This window comes from Pteropus vampyrus, unplaced genomic scaffold, assembly GCF_000151845.1.
Source record: "Pteropus vampyrus isolate Shadow unplaced genomic scaffold, Pvam_2.0 Scaffold103, whole genome shotgun sequence".
NCBI classification, from domain to species: Eukaryota; Metazoa; Chordata; class Mammalia; order Chiroptera; family Pteropodidae; genus Pteropus; species Pteropus vampyrus.
In genome coordinates, this window is record NW_011888884.1 from 3,762,003 (window position 1) to 3,779,552 (window position 17,550).

Consider the following 17,550-nt stretch of genomic DNA (forward strand, 5'->3'; position numbering starts at 1 on the left):
TAAAATTCTTTATATCCTTATTGTTTATTTCTCTCTTCGATTTTGTATTCTAGAGTGGTTTGTTCAAGTTTTCAACAGCAATTTTTGTATCTTTCAGTTTCCCCTTGTAATTCTGTCAATTTTTGCTTCAACTATTTTGTAGCTGTATTTTTCACACATAGCAGTTATTTTTTCTTGGCTCCATTTATCAGTATGAAGTGTACATCTTCCTTTCTTTCGATTTTACTTTAATTTGATTTTACTTAACACAATTATATCTGCTTTATGTTTGTTAGCCATTTCTAAACAAGTATTTTTCCACTGATTTGTTTTCAGAGAAAATTTTGTTTTGTCTGTTTCTTGAAAACAGCAAGTGGCTAGATTTTTCAAATGCAATCTAAGAGTTTGTCTCTCACGAGCAAGTTTAACCCATTAATATTGATGGTGCTAAGTTTGGATTTATTCCTATTTCATGGTGTGTGTTTTCAATTCACTGTGATTTCCAATTGCTTTTCTTCTCTCCAGTTCTTGTCTTCTCTTGTCTTTATCAAGTTTTCTTTACTCCTGCTTTTAAAAAATACGTTCTATTTGAAGTTGTTCATCTATTTTTCTAGTAGTTATCTTCCTGCTCAATCTCTGTCTTAACCCATATACCAATATACAATCTACATTAAGATAATCAACATACTAGGTTTCAGAGTAAGTTTTACTTATTTATTCCCTTTACTTGTCATTGCTTCATGCATCTCATCTCTCCCTCCTGAATTATTTTTTCTCCTTACTTTAAAACATCCTCTAGTGATTATTTTTTTAAGAGAATGTGGGCTATCATTTTTCTGAGCCCATGTATCTTCGAAAATATCACTTGTCTTCATTCTTGAGTGAAACTTTGGCTGTCTATAGAATTCCAGACTTGAAATAATTTTCACCTAGAACTTCTAATTTTTCATGTATCTAAAGCAATGTCTGATGACATTCTGGCTCTTTTGCCTTTGTAGGTAAATCTCCTTTTCTTTTTCAGAGCTTTTCTGTTTTTCTTTCCCCCTTGATGTTCTATAATTCATATGTAGGGTGTTAATTGATTCTTGCCGAGCACTTTAAATCTGCAGAGTTTTGTGTTTCTTAGTTCAGAGGTCTACTATTACTTCTTTAAATAAGCATTTCATCCCAAAAGCCTTTAAATGGATGTCAGAATTTTTTTTATCTGTTTCCTATGATTCTTAACCTTTCTCTAACTATCTTAATCTCTTTATTCTTTTCTGCTTTTTTTTTGCAATTTTATTGAGATATAATTAACATATAACATTCTATTAGTTTAAGATATGCAACATAACGTGATATGTGTATAGATTGTGAAATGATCACAATAAGTCTAATTAACATCCATCACTTCACACAGTTACAAAATTCTTTTCTTGTGATGAGAACATTAAAGACCTACTGTCTTAGCAACTTTCATTATACAATACAGTATTGTTAACTATAGTCACCCTGCTGTATATTACATCCCCGGCACTTTCTATCTTACCTCTTTTGTCTACCTTCACCCATTTCTTCTATCTCCCATCCTTGCCCATGGCAATCACCAATCTATTCTGTTTTTATGAGTTTGTTTTTTTAGATTCCACATATAAGTGAGATCATACAGTATTTGTCTTTCTCTGACTTATTTCGCCTCTGAATTCATTTTTGCTGCATTCTCAGAGAATTTCTAGGCTCAATCTTCCAGCTCACTAATTCTCCTTTCGATTGTGTTCATTCTACCTTTCAACTGATTTGTTGGTTTTTCCTTTTTGTCCACTGACTAAGTTTCCAATTGTCATGATCTCGAGTTGATGCTTTACTGATAATAAGTCCAAAAGGAAAGTATCAACATGAGATCGTGACAATTGGAAACTTAGTAATTTTAATTTTCCTTATTCTAAAGTCCTGTTCTGCTTACTTTCGTCCCTCTGAGTTGCTGGGTATAGATTCCAGATTTAAGTTTGCTGTTTTTCTTTCATGGTGTTGACTTTTTTCAATTATTGATGAAAGTAGATTGTGCCTCCCTTTTTACAACTGAGTTTATCTGTTTGGCTCGGCTCTATTTTGTGCATACAGCCTGTCTAGGAGAAGGAGTAGACTGATTTTGCCTTTTTCTGTGAGGTTCGAGAAGGGTGGGACCTGCCTCTGGATAGCTTTGTGTGATGCCTGTCCTCTAGACATGGATGCTCTCCTTCCTCCTGGGTATTATCATCCACTCCTTCCCAATTCTCACAGCATCTTTTTTTTCCTGGAGGAAAGCACCAATAGTGGTCTGCTGCCCTCGGGCGAGGGAATGGGAGACAGACTGATGTGCTCAATGCTACCAGGTCAGTTACCCTTGGTCTCTTCTTCTTCTCTCTTTCTACCCCTTTCTGGACAAGTACACATTTTTCAATAGAACTTACTCTGTGCCTTTTGGGTCATTGTTTTCCTTTAACACCAACCTTACCTACTTTTTGTTTTTAAAGAATTCTTCATTGTTTCTGGACCCATTGAGAGCTTCACTTCTTGGTTTGAGGACTCACTTTAAATTTATTTTTTATTTTATTGTTTTTTTTCTATAATGTTTAGGGATTCGTTATGGGAGAGGAACATGTAGCAAAGCTGAGACTGTCATCATGTAACAAAAATTAGTGACATTTTATCGGCACACAGAGTTCCGTGACCACCATGCTCCTTGTTCAGTTGAATCCTCCATTTAGAGAAATGGACAGAGTGAGAAAGAGTGAGGGAGATGAACTTGAAGAGCTGTTTGAGACTCATTTGAGGAAGGGGCATCTCTTAAGTAGCTCAGGGCTGTTTATCCTATTTCCACGTCCTGTAATGACAGGTGCCACCTGCAGCAAAGGAACAAAGAGCGTATTCTTCAGAAGTATGGGATAGAATCAGAAGCTCAGCTATAGACAAACCCCAGCTGGCTTCTTTTTACCCTGCCAATAAAAGGCCCTGTGCTTGCACTGTGGCTCCATTATCCCCACAGCATCAAAGCCAGGACAGGCCCCTCCTATCTTGGATGCTGACTGCAGCTCTTCAGCTGAGCTCTGCTTCCTGGTGCAAATGCAGCTGCACACACTCCACATGTTCTTTGAGTGTCTTCTTAGTCTTTCTTCAGACTCACCAAGGGCAGCAAGACATTTCTTCCAAATGAGTAGTTGCACAGTATCTGAATTTCCAGCTCACCACATTCTTTCTTATTGTATTTTTAAGCACTAAATTTATTTATTTATTTATTTATTTATTTATTTATTTATTTATTTATTTATTTATTTATTTTTTAGATGTGTCAAAGTAATCAGCAGTAAATATTCATTGAGAACATGTATGTACAAGCCCTCTGGATAAAGAGAATATCAAGGAATCCGTAGTGTCCCCAGAGAGTCACCAAGGTGTTCCTGGAAGAAGGGAATCCATAAACGAGGTCAACATCTAGTGTTTTGCCTGTCTAAACCCACTCCTGTCTCTTTGTCACAGCGACCCATCTTTCTTTGAGAAACTGCTCCTGCCTTACTCTGACCATGTGATTTTAGAGAGATCATAACCCTAGAGCCCTGCCCTAGTCACCTCACCCATCATCTGCTTAAATATATCCTCCATACTGGTGACCAGGGTCCTGGAGGCAGGCAGGACTAAAGTCCTCAGACCAAGTCCTTCTGAGGATTAAAACACAGTGAGATAGTGAGAAAGAAGCTTTTCTCACCTTCAGCTGGCATCAATATGTGCCACCTTCCTCCCTACAACTTTCATGCAAGATGCTCTTCCACATAAGAGAAAATGAGACCAAGGCAAGGAAGAAGAGATGCGGTGTTAGGAGGAGACAGAGTTAGAGAGGTATGATGACACGATGAGAGGTCTTATTCTTGCTTTGCCCTCACCCATTCTCTGTTTAATTATACCTCGTGTTCCAAATATTCCACATTTGTCTTCTACAAGGCTTTGCAACTGGTTTACAACACAGGAAAAGCTCTTTCGGCTCCTTCTCCTCTTTCATTCCTGGGAAATACCTACCCATCTTCCCAGGCCTAGCCTCCAAATCCCTAATTCCTCCTCATTTCCCCCACATACAGTCAGTCTCTTGCCCCCTCCCATGCCCCTGAGCACTCTGAACAGAATTTCAGGAGAGCATTTACTTCCTTGTCATAATTATTTTTTTCTATTTCTTTTTCTGCCATGAGACTGTGAGTTCCTTGAGGACAGGAACCGTGTAGGATCACCTCTAAACTCACAATGCCTCATTTAGGGCTGGGAATGGAGGAGGTTGCCTTTGTCAGTGAGTGCTCCCTAGAATTGGCTCTCATGTGAGAGGAATGTGGGGTGCATGTGTGGACGTAGGAAGGAAGGTGGTTCTAGAAAAAGGGCTCACTCCTGCCATCAAACCACCCATCTCTGGCTCCTGAATTTTTGCCAGAGTTTCTCTGACCCACAAGGTAAGTGAAAACAGAATCCCGTCTTGTGGGGAGATATGGCTGCCTTCAGCACCAGGAATACATTTTGGGAGGTCTTGTATGCCATCTGAGTCACATGGAACCACTGAAGGATTGGAATAAAAGGTATTTAAAATACAGTCAGGTAATTTAGAAAGACCACTAGAAGGCCGTGTGAATACTGAGCTGGGAACAGATTGAGGCTGAAGACAGTAGGGAACCAGTGGAGAGGCTTGGGTGCAGGAGAGGGTGATAAGGACTTGGATAATGCAGTGGGACAGAGAGTGGGGGACGATGACCTTCCTTATCATTCCTTCTCTCTTGATGAGCTGCTGAGAATTCCTCCCTGACAGGCTTCATCTCTGGCTCCTCTCATTCTTCTCTGTCTTTCTGCAAACCCCAGAAAGCCTCTAAATTAGGAAAGAACCATGCTTTCCCCTTGCCCCATAGAATCCTTGGGAGTTACATCTTTGTCAGCACTTCTGCCTCCAGCTCCCATCGGATCGGTTAATGTTTCTTTTATGAAGCGAGGACACCTGATTTCTGTCAGTGCAGGGCTGAAGACTGCCTCGTCAGCACTGTCTTCCTGGCCGGCCGTATCAAATAGAGGAAGAAAGCAACTGAACAGGTGATCAGATTCCAAGGTGATGATGCCAGGGCTGCATGCTGTTTGGGAGAGTGGAGCTACATAGAACTAAGGGGTCCCATAGTGCTAAGATACTAGATCACAGCCATTGGGGGCTGCCTATTAAGACAGTGTGGGAAAAGCTGAGGTCTAGCGGCTGCTGGTCATTTGGTCATCTAGATAAGCTCCTTCCCTTGTCTAGTCTTAGTTTCTCATCCATAAAATGTCAGTGATTTCTCCCAGGCTCTTATCTGGACTAAGGAATATATGGGGTGTCTTCATTGTTACAACATGTGGTAGTCGCAAGAGTTAAAACAATCCTCGCTCTACGTGGAACATTCACACACACACACACACACACTCGTTCATTTATCAAATACATTATTCATTCATTCGTTCTTTACTCATTCATTCAGCAAATATTCACTAAGCCCCTACTCTGTTCCAGGCTCTGTGCTCAGTGCTATGGATACGGAGATACATTAGAGATCTTTTGATTCTTAAGGAGTTTATAATCTAAAGAGAGATCCATAAATGTAAACAGATAATCACCATAAAGTGACAAAGTTAGGAGCAAAGTGAAGAGACCAGGGTCATTACTAAAGGGCTCTGTTTTGTTCGTCCTCCAAGGGTCTGTGGCATTTTTCATGGAATACAGGTTAGGTCTTCAATAAATGAATAAAGTGACACGTGAGCTGGGCTTATAGGATGAGTAAAAGTTTCCCAGGTAGAGAAGGTGAGAGGAAATCATTCCAAACAGAGGGAACTATATGGATTGAAACCTATAAGTGTGAAAGAGTTTGGCTATCCTTGGAAAGAGTAAGCAGTTCTATATACCTGACAGGCAGAAAACTGTAACGACCCATTAGGAGATGAGGATAAGAATCAGATGGAGGGAGGATTGGAAAGGGTCTTCGGTATCAGGCCAGAGAACTTGGGCTTGGTTCCTGGCAATGAGGAACCATTGAAGGTGCATCACAGCAATTTGTGAAAGATTCTGCTGGGCTTGATGCGAGTGGCTTGGGGCAGGAAGTGCCCCAGATGAGAAGGCCTATTTGAGGGCCTTCTCCAATCTGGTGCGACTCTTGGCTCAAGGCCAGAGGGAATGAACAGAGCATCTCCAAATCTGGATTCTCCTCCATCTCAAAAGGGCAGGTTGGGTCATTGCCTTATGGATATCCTGATAAGAAACGAGCAGATTATTTGGGGAGCAACTTGATCTAAGCAATATCCCTACAGATTAAATATATCAGGAAAACAATTTACATCTGGTCAGAGAGACCAAAGGAAACAAGAAAGCACTGACTGTTTGAAATTCCCTGGCTCACCCTTTCCCAACCTCTCCTAGCCTAGACCTGTTCAATTAATGGAAACCTTGCTAGTTGCTCTATTGCTCTGTGAAATGTAAAAAAATGCATGGAGAATTTTGGCTAATAACAAATTAAAGCAATCAGGTACTACCAACCTCATAAAGAAGCACTGATTTGTTTAATCTCATAAGTGTTTGGTGTAGGAAGCTGAGGACCAGAGAGGGGCAAGGAGCTGGCTGAGGTCCCTCAACAAATTAGGACCTGCAGCAAATTCAGAACTTGAGTCTCCTGATTGCCAGACAACTGGTTTCCCCAGAGGGACACAAGGCCTTCAGCTGCATGCACCAGAGGAAGAGTTAAATCAACTGTGTCTTAGTAAGCACAGGTGGTCAGGCCCTCTGAGAAGAAGCCAGAATTTTCCAGAGAGCTCAGCCTAGCAAGGCTGCACCGTTGTGCTGACTCATTTCCTATAAGTAAGGTCACTTCCCTATTTAAAAACCTTGCATGCCCACAGGGGAAGTTCCAACTGCTTAGAGTGGCATCCAAGGCCTTTCATCTTTGTGTCCTTCTGTACTCTCCAGATTCACCTCTCATTCTAGACCAGATCCACACTGGGCAGCACACCCATGGTTCTTAATCCTGGCAACATAATAGGATCACCTGCAGAGCTTTTAAAAAAATACTGAGGTTCAAACTGTACCTCCTGAGATTTTGGGGGTGGACTCCAGGCATGTGACTTTTCTAAATCTCCCCATGTGACTCTAATAAGCAACCAGAGTGGAGAACCACCACTATTCACCCACAGCTAACTACTTTCTGGTACCCAAATCTGCCTTGCCTTCTCCTGGGCTTTGGGCAGAGAATCCTTACTCTGCCTTGTCCCCTCTTCTCCACCTGGCTCTCCCCACAAACCACCAAAATGGATCACTCCTTTTGCTTTGTACCTTTGCACACACTTTACACATACCTGCGTCATAGCATTTATACTCCTTTGCTTACATGTCCTTCTGGCACCCTAAAAAGACTGTGGACTTGACAAGGAAGTGCTGTTCTATTTATCTGTTTCTTCACTGTCAAAATTACAGGACCAGATATATAGTAAGTGTTTAGTAAATAACTGTGGTCTGAAAAAGAGTTTCTGATCCCCAGAATAAATTATGTTCAGAACCACTCACATTCCTGGGATGCTGAGTCATGGGCTAGAGCTTCTGAAAGATAGCCAGGGTGCTGTGTTCTAGCAATTGGTCCTTTACATCTTCTGTCTCCAAGGAAAGGCAATGATCAAAGAACTTCTCACCTGCAACTGAAAATGGGAAGCTAATCTCACCTTTACGTGGCCGGGCAACTCTGTAACTAAAAGAAAGGGAGACGAGATCCATTAAGCCCAGAGAGAACTTGTTTGGAAACTTATTTCCCTTATGAATTGCAGGATCTGTGTGATGTGTTACCGAAAGTGTCTAAGCCTCCATGATAATAGTATATAGAGTTCAGAGCATCTCCTGCTGTATTAGGGTTCTTTAGAGAAACAACCAATTATGTAATATATACATATAAAATACATATATATATGAGAGAGAAATTGATTTATTATAAGGAATTGACTCATGTGATTATGGAATTGACTGAAAAGTCACAAGATCTGCAGTTGGCAAGCTGGACACCCAGAAAAGCCAGTGGTATAAGTTCCAGTATGAGCAAATTCAAGACCCAAGAAACACCAATGTTTCAGTTTGAATCCAAAGGCAGAAAAAGAATAATGTCCCAGCTCAAACAGTCAGGCAGGAGATCCCTCTTATTCAGTCTTTTTGTTCTATTCGGGTCTTCAACTGATTGTGTGAGGCCCGTCCACATTAGGGAAGGCAATCGGCTTTACTTAGTCTATGGACTCAAATGTCAATCTCATACAGAAGAAATACTCTCATAGACACACTCAGAATAATGTTTGACCAAATGTCTGGGCACCCCATGGCCCAGTCCAATTGACACATAAAATTAACCATCATACCTTCCATATAGTGAATGCACCATACATGTGAATTCCCTTCCTTCCAGAAAATATGGTTTCGGACTCCTCGCAATGTTCCATCCAACTATCCCCTCCTACACGAGCTCAATTTTTGCTATCTTTCTCACATCCCTCTCATCTTCCTGCCCTCTTGCCCTCCCCACTTCTCTCTCCCTTGACCCTTTTCCTTTTTTCTGTCTCCCAACTGGTTCACTTAGGACTCATCCCAGGGCAAGGGGTGAATTCCTCTGGCACTCTTTCTTTTCATTTGTGTCTTTTGGGGACATGATGAGCACACATAGCAGGATTAAAGCGAGTTGGGAGAAAAGTCTGCTACCAACTTGCTACAAGCTAGCAGTAGGACAGCGAGGGCCTGGTCTCTCTGTGCCGGGGTGGGAGGCGGGGAAGGAGAGAAGTGAGGCCTCTGACAAATACTGCGCCGTGTGTTTTTATTACCGCATAATCCATGCTCGTGCCACTTGTCCGCATACCACCAGTTAATGGAAACCTCATGTTCTCCTGATCTGGGCCGTCTTGTGGTTAACTCTTGCAGGGCCAGGTATGCACCCAGGCCAAAGGAAATCCTTTCCAGAAGGAAGCTGGGTTATCAGACAGGCAGGCGCTGCCTCACATGTTGAAGGAAGTCACCGTGAGCTGTGGTTAATGATAAAGGCAGGAATGTAGCAGGCGGGTATTCATCTGGACCTGTCTGCGGAGCTGCTTGAGAAACGCCACATGGCATTTGGGTGCAATCATCACCTGGAGCCTGAGCTACCTCTGGATTCATGGGAATGGTTGCTCCCCACTTACTACTCACTCTCTTGGAAAGGTCTAAGGAGTCTGCACAGACCAGGAACAAAATGAATGCATGAGAGGAGGGCATTGTATTGCAATACAGTGTGTGCTGTGAGTTTATGTCAGGAGTGTGGGAGCTCCAAGGAGAAAGCCACTACCTCTGCTTCAGGTGCCAGGAATGACATCCAGAGAAGAGGATATTTGATCTTGAAGGTTTGGGTGAACAAAGAAATGTTTTTAAAAATCAGCTGAATAAGGAGAAAGGCCAATCCTATGCAGAAAAGCAATGTGGTGCAGGCTCTAGAGGTATTTTCTCATACAGAAAAGGAGGAAAAGGTGGTGAAGTGGTTAAAGTCTGGCCATGGAGTCATACTGCCTTGTAATCCCAAGCTTCTTAATAGCTTGTGACCCAGTTTTATAACCTCTGCTTTTGTTCTCTCATTTGTAAACTGAGGACCATAATACCGTCTGCCTCAGAGACCGCTCTGAAGAGTAGATGATGAAACACATAAAGCCCTTAGCCCAGTTCCTGGCATTTTAAGGGCCCGGATAAATGTTGCCTATCATTAGCATCAGGGAACAAAGGGCAGTTGGGAATGGTCAGAATGCATGTTGTTTGGGACAATGGAAAGACCCAAAGTTAGTCAGGGACCAGATGGTGAAAGACCTAGCGGCGGTACTAAGGATTTGGACTTGATCCTGTGGGTCATGGGAAATCACTGAGGGTTAATTCATTCAAATATCGAACTCCTGTTGGTTTTCCATCTTGGAAGAGCCTTTCAGCCCTTTTTTCCTTTCTCTTCAGGGATCCAAACTCTCCTGGGCAGTGCCTGTAACCTTCTGAAGAGAAGCATCAGCCCGTGCAGCTCAGCCCACGTGCACAGCATTCCTTACGTCACTTGACCACCTCATTCTGACACGTTAGCTCTGGGGCCTGCACCTGGGTTGTCCTTCCCTTCATTGCCTGTGGACGTCTATGATTACAAAACCAGGAGAAGGAACCAGGTCTGGCCCTCCCCAAAGTTCTAGGCCCCAAAGCAAAGTTAGTAAAACAATGTCTCCTTGTCCCACTTAGGACAAGTTGCTTGGCATGTAAAAACCCCTGGAAATTTGCCATAAAGTGGCGATGCATCCTGCAAGTAACGCTGATGGGATTTGAGCAGCAGCTCACCAATGGAGGCTGCCGATCTGTTTGTGGGGTTTTCAGGGTAATGGATCCTGGCATTCTGCTCACACCATCTTTACAAACGTCACTTTCACTTTATTGTACATTAACCCCAATCTCTTCACAAGCTCCAAAATAAAACTTCTTTGCAAACAACCAAGGTTCTTCTGCTGCACTGTTAAAAATACCCTAGCATGAAAATACCGAATTGTTTGATAAATCCACGATCAGAGATATTATGGTGGACTCACCTGAAAGTGCCTGTCTTTGATCGGGAGAAAGGTCTTTCTTTCTCTAATAGGAGCGATTACCCTCCACCCCCATGGTAACAATAGAACTCAAAATTCCCAAGACTGATCAGATTTCAAATATGGCCTCCTATGGTTCTTATGAGCCCATATACATCTATTACTATGTACCTTTGATGGAGATGAGCCTATCAGCCGCTACCAGGTTGATTCTCTAGTTGGGAATAAATGAATGAAACAATGGATGATTAGCAGACAAAGGTTAGTGCACATGAATTTTGTTCACTTCTTTTTCTAGTCGTTGGTCAATTACTCATTGCAGAGACAGCAGACTTTCCCATGTTATTGCTAACAATCTGCAGGTGGGTCTCACTTCCTCCTCTGAAAGAGCCATCCCCCTACAGTAGGTATTTAAATTGATCCAACTCTGCTGCCATACTGCACAGCCCATCTATCACAGCAATTTGTGCAAATGCCACTCTAGTATCCAGCTCTATGTATCATGTATTTTGAGACTGCACAGTTCCTGAGGCCTTTGTAAAGCAAACCTTTCATGAATAAATCAGGAAATACCCTGATGCATGCTTTATGTAGAGGAAGATATTCTATTTAGGTCACGCAGGGAAGTTCTGCCAAGTTTGCTAAAATGAACAAATCCCCTGAGTGCAGTCTACCTCTACACATTCCAAAACACAAGCATGTCCCAGCCCCCGCGCTGCGCTCTGTAGACACTAAGGACTCCAGGTCTGTAGACTCTAAGTTCGATCATCTGAGGCTCCAAAGACTTCCAAGTCAGGAGCCAGGCAAGGAGTTTTTCTAGTCCCCAGGAAGGACTCTGCAAGTGGAAAATGTGTCCACTATGGTGCTTGGGGCAATGGGACTTCTGCATACAAAGGAGGAAGGAACAAGAAAAATTACAGTGAGCCTGTTGTCCCAGCTTGTTTTTTGAATCCACTTAAGAAAGTCCCTGACTTTGTTTGAGTCCAAAGCATTGCAACTGACTCTTTTGAGCCTCTCCCAGAACACAGGATGTGGCCTAGTGCGCCCTCCCCTTTAGCAATGGAAATTCTCCTGATAACAATAAGGATTTCCAGATTTCCAGCCAACCTCAAATTAGAGAGGGTTATCTGGGGTAGAAGAATGCAGAACAAAATGTTGAATGATTCCCTTCCTTTTAACAAGAGTAGGCAGGCTCAACCCCTTTTGCTCAGAGAAAGCTGTGCCAAGATTAGAAGAAACAGATGGAGCCATTGACTTGGATTCTGGGTGGTTAGAGCATAGAGAGGTCGCAATGTCACTATGGAAGTGGGCAGTATGTTTGGACAGGGTCTAAGCTAATAAGACCTTGTGCAAATAGGGTCTGATGTTTACTTTCCAGGTTCTCAAATTTGTCTTGGGCAGTGTGGTTAATACCAATCAGCCGACTTCTTCTAACAAGAGTCAAAAGAAAGAACAACCTCGAGACAAAAGTTTTCAATCAGTTAGGTTGTTGCTAGCAGCATATCAGAACATACCTTGATTCTCTGGGAAGTCGAAAGACAATCTAAAGGTTACTTGTGAGTGGAATCTGAACACGGGGACTTTGTTCTTATCGGTGGCCCTAACCTACGAGGGTCCCTCTACCTCAGCTTCACATCTTTGATTGCATTAAACATATAAAGACCAAATCCTCTCTCCTTTTTGTTTCCAGTGTGCTCTTCCAAACATCTGTCTTGGGCTGAAGCTTTTTCCCTTTGATGTGATAATGCCCAGCTTTAGAAAGTTGGACTATTCTGAGAGTCATCTTTAAGCATATTCTTCCGTGCCCTCAAATCTTTTTAGCTTCTATTTGTTGCCAAGATGAAGATTTTACATGTAGTTGGTCATTTGGTCGCACTTTGATTTCCTAATATTTACCTTCTTAAAGTGTTACTGATTTCCAAGTTCTTGGGAATACCGCTCAATATGATTCAGACCTTTGAGTCCAACCTCATCCCTAATGGCTGAGTGACCTCAGGTAAGTTTCTTCATTCATAAAATGTCAGCAGAAATATATACTTTCCCTAATCTAGGGAGAAGGACCAATTAAGAGAATTTATAGTGAAACATGGTGTGAACTGTACATTACTATACAAAGTGATTTTGCTGAAGATTTTTCAAATAATCTCTGGATTTTCCTTTTGTTTCTTAGCACTTTCTGCAGTGTCTGGCATACAGTTGGAAATCAATAAAAGTTTGTTGCTTGATGATTGTCTTGTAAATGGGAGCCCGAGTTTGAGAACCAATTTTCTAAGAAGGAGGAAACAGAAGAAGGCTTAAAAGAGAATGTCCTTTTTTTTCTCATTATAAAAGTAATTCAAGATCAAAAGATAAAATATAAAAAGTGAGTGAATGTAGTAAGAAGAAAATTAACATACTACATATTTGCAACCTGTAAGCATTTTGTTGGGCCTCTCTCTCTCTGACTTGTACATACACTCATGTGTCCTCAAAGGACAATACCATCCCTTTCAGTGTTGACAGCAGCTCAGACCTGAAATATATTTTCTCATCAGGTAAAGATTAGTTCCTGGCAAATCTATTAATTCATTAATTAATAAAAATCTCAGTAATGTCAGTGAGGGCCTGTGAAGCCCCATTTTTCTCTTCGTTTTACTATTTAAGGTAATAAATGTAATAATAGCTAATATTTATTCATAACTTACTATATGCAGGGCATTGGTACAATCCCTTTAAACATATTAACTTATTTTATCCTCTTGACTAATCTAAATGGCAGGTACTATAGGTCCAAATCCCTTACATACAATTCTACAGCCCCAAAATCTTTAAAAATGAGAATGTTTTGGTAAATTTGGTACAAACTCCCTTGGTAGCAAAACTTTATCTGATCTGACATGAGGCTTTTGGTGGTCTTTGTTTATCCCACTTATGAAAAGTTAAGCTTCACCGAAAAAAAGTTTTTGATTATAGGGGATTGTCCCAGAACCTCCTGAAGGTTTTATGTATTAGACACTATGCATACTTTATTACCTTTATAAAGTGTCAAAGATTCTACATACTAAATCATATTCCAATCCAAAGATTTCAAGTTTATAATTGTGAATGTGCATTATTATCCTCACTTTACAGATGAAAAAACTGAAGCATTAAGGAATTTGCCCAAGGTAGGTCAAGATTCTAACCCAGGCTGAGTAGCTTTAAAAGTCTTCACATTGGTATAGTTCTCAAAAGCTTATACAGCCCTTTCCAGCAACTGGCTTTGAAAGTTATACTTAAGATATTTGTTTTACTCTATTACATAGTCAAGCCAGTGAATTCAGGGAAGTTACATGACTTGCCCAATGTCTCATAACTAATGCAGCAGAATTAGGACTCAACTGCAAGTCTTCTGGTTCTAATCCTAGTGCCCCATTGCTGTCCTGGGATTACGCGGACAGTCACCAAACTCACATCATAACATACTGTTACATTCACTTATATCAAGATGGCTACTCAGGCAGTCTGCATACAAACCGTTCTACCTCATTCAAGCCACCAATGACCAGAAACTGTGTGAGAAAGCTCAGAGCTGTCAAAAGTAACTGCATTACACATTACCCCAGGGCTCCACGCCAGAAGCCCACGTCACTGCCCCAGACCCCTGGGGCTCCTGGAAGGCTACAGTTTTGTGGCCTGTGCATGTGCAGTACAATCTTCCCTCTGGCTTACCTTGGTCTTTCCTGTGGATAGGATTTGGGCCATTGGAGAGTCATTATTGCACACAAATGTTACATCAGACCTACCTATTTCAAGAACCCAGACCTGCTAAAGAAGGTTGACAGAATTCTCGTCAGAGCGATTTCATGAAGGTGGGATGTTCTCTCTCCAACTTGGATGTTGGATGGCTACTTACTCTGAGCAAGATAAAGCTGGAGCACATTATCTATGTTAAAATACAAAACTCTACCTGCACTAAAGTGTTGCCTGAAGTCAGGAGCTCTCACCTGACTGCATATGGAATCACATAGGACTTTTAAAAAACGAATTGAGTCTAAATCTGGGGGTAGGGTTCAGGCTTTGTTCTCTAGGGCTTGCTATTATTTTCTTTATTATTTTTATTATTATTTGATATTAATGGCTTGGAATGCTTGAGTAGAAAAAATATTCTATTTAATTAATCAAGATTTATTTCATGCCTAAAATGTATCAAGAATTGTACAAAACACAACACAAAGAGAAATCAGAACCAGAGTGGGAACAAAGGAAACCATATACACCAAAATACCTACTATGTGCTACCTTTACATATATTATCTCATTAAATATTCCCTCTCATCCCACGAAGGGTTTATTACCATCCATGTTTACAGGGGAGGAAACTGAGGTTTGGAGAAGTTATTCCCAAAGTCTCACAGCTCCAGTGTGGGAGAGCGTGGCTTAAACACTGCTTCCAGGTTTGAGCTCCTTCCACTCTCTCACCATTGAGTACCTGGTGTGTCGGCACTGGGCATAGCCATTCTTCTCTCAAGAAATTTACAGGTAAGAAGAAGGAACGATTTGTGCTGAGTGGGGAAAAATCAGAGAAGGCTTTTTGAAAGAAATGAAAGTCCTGTTGGGACTTGGAAAGTGAAAAGGATTTCACCAGGTGGGAAGTGGGAGGGTAGGAACACTCCTGGAGAAGGAAACCAATAGGAGCAAAAACGAGGGGACAATGGCATACTCAGATGATTTGGGATGGGTACATATTGTACGTTTGGCTACATCAGCTTTGTTCCTCATCTCTTGCATCACGCTCTTAAGATAGACTCCCTTTCTCTGAAATACGCCTGCAGGGATTGGAAAGTACTCTCTGTAACATTCTCCACTCCAACTGTCTTCTTATCAACAGCAAAAATCTCTTATGCATTCTGAGCCACTGTCCTATTGATATCCCTGGGAATTTTACATGTCAGTCAAATGCCAAATGTGCAATAGGGAGCTCCAGCACAGACAAGGGTGCTTCTGTCTCCCCGTGCATGTTAGACACAGCATGTGCATGTGTGTGTGTGTATGTGTGTGTGTGTGTATGCACATGCAAGCAAACACACACACACACACACACACACACACACACACACAACAACGAGGAACAGACTAAAGAATTCTGTTGGGCCCAGCTCTTGCTCTTCAAATACTATTGAGGAGGCTTGGTTCATTTTTCTTTGCTAACCAGACTCCAAGTCCCATCTGCTCCTTGCAAAGCAGCAAGGTCAATGCCAATTTCCCTTTCATCATCCACGTCTGTGGCTGAGCTGTCTGCGGTGGCAGAAACGAATGTTCTCCATAGCTCCCAGCTCCGGGGTGGCCACTTCCAGCCTGCCTACAAAATGCAATTGCGCCACATTACAGCCAAGCAAAATACACACTGCTGTGTCAGTGTCCTTTGCATGGCAAGTCCATAGAAGGAGAGAGCCTCCTTTGGAGGAAGCTATTCCACCACCCAAGGTCTGCTTGAGCCTGTTGAGAATTGCAGCTCAAAAAAAAAATAAGTCTAACATATGTAATATGAACTCTGTGGTTTCCCCTGGTGCTTGGCATAGCTGAGGCTGTCACATTTCTGGTCTCCAGTTCTACAGAAACAAAAAGACCATATATGTTAATCATGCTGGCCCAGAGATTAGATCAAAATTCTGATTGGAGAATGAGGTTAATCATGAGTTCATCACACGGTGACCTTTGCAGGCAGGGCTGCTGCAACCCAATGAGGTTGCTATTGTGCAAAGACCAGATTCAGAAGGAGCCCTGTAGGTTTCTGCAGCTCCAACAGTCTGGATTCCAAGGGGAGGAGGCACCAAGCTCCAGGCTGGTGCCTGCAAGTAAATGGGGGTGTTGTGGGGAATGTTACAGGAAGTGAGGTTTATAAACTCAGTCTCCATAGAACGTCCTTGGGTCAATGAAATATAGTAATGAGGAGGAGAAAGGAACACTTGGCAAGTTGGCCTGTGGGCTTTTTGTTGCATGAAAGAAACCTGGTGTCTCGTCTTTGGTGAAAGTCTCCAGCTCCATTTGGAAGAACACAAAGAAACAGGACCTTGTAATGCAGGGTTAAGAGGCCCATGATCAAGAATCAAGGTAGAAAAATACTTCCAGAAGTTGGCATGGTGGAGGTGAAAGCAAACTCTGCTGCTTTGTTTACAATTCTCTGGGAGTCACATGACTTTCATACGAAGCAGGGCCCTAGTTTAACCCAGTCCTCTCTAGAGAGCCAGCATCTGCAATCCTAGAGCCTGGTGTGAATGCAGGCTCCTCAGCTTATTAGTGATGCGATCCTGGGCTAGTCATTTAACCTCACTCCATCTGTTTCCTCATCTGTGAAGTGGAGTTAATAAGAAAAGATACCATCTTTGTGAGACAATGCATGGAAAAGGCTTTTACATAGTAAATACTCATGTATTCACTATTAATATTTTTCTCAACCTCCCCGTCAAATTCCTTTGCCTCTCCTGCCCCACCTACTGCCTCTCTTGTACCTATTTTATTCTTGAAGCACAGAGAACTTCTTAGCGTCTCCTGCTATCTTCCTCATGATTCTCTTAACATACACAGGGACACACACACACACACACATACGAACACACACACACGCACGCACGTGTGAAGAAAGAAGACGTTGGTCTCGGGCTGCAGGGTCTCTGCCTTCACACATTCTATTTCCTTGCCTAGAAAGCCCTTTCCTGTTTCCAAATGCCTTCAAAACACTGCTTAGACTCCATCCCATGTGAGCTTTCCTTGAGGCTCGATTTCCTCACAAACGATCCTCTCCCCCAACACAACAGAGCTCCCCAGTCCTGTCGCTGTGCTCTTTGTCTGGCCTGTAACAACACATGTCTATCATCGTGCAACCCATTCTGCGTATTGACCTGTGCCTGCGTCTGTCTCCTCCACCAGATGGTGAGAAACCTGAGGGCAAACTCTGCCCTCCACTCTGTGCCCTGGATTCTCTGCATATTGTCTGAACTATAATAAGTGCTCATGGAA

The 17,550-nt window shown here is 42.2% G+C and overlaps 1 long non-coding RNA gene across 1 annotated transcript in view; it reads left to right on the plus strand.

The window, feature by feature from the left end:
* LOC111742881 overlaps positions 1-10,477 on the plus strand; it is a 39,291-nt gene extending 28,814 nt beyond the window's left edge. Inside the window, exon 2 of the long non-coding RNA XR_002781520.1 lies at positions 9,965-10,477. This is a non-coding gene — a long non-coding RNA (uncharacterized LOC111742881). The remainder of the gene's footprint in view (positions 1-9,964) is intronic.
* Positions 10,478-17,550: the final 7,073 nt, after the last annotated feature.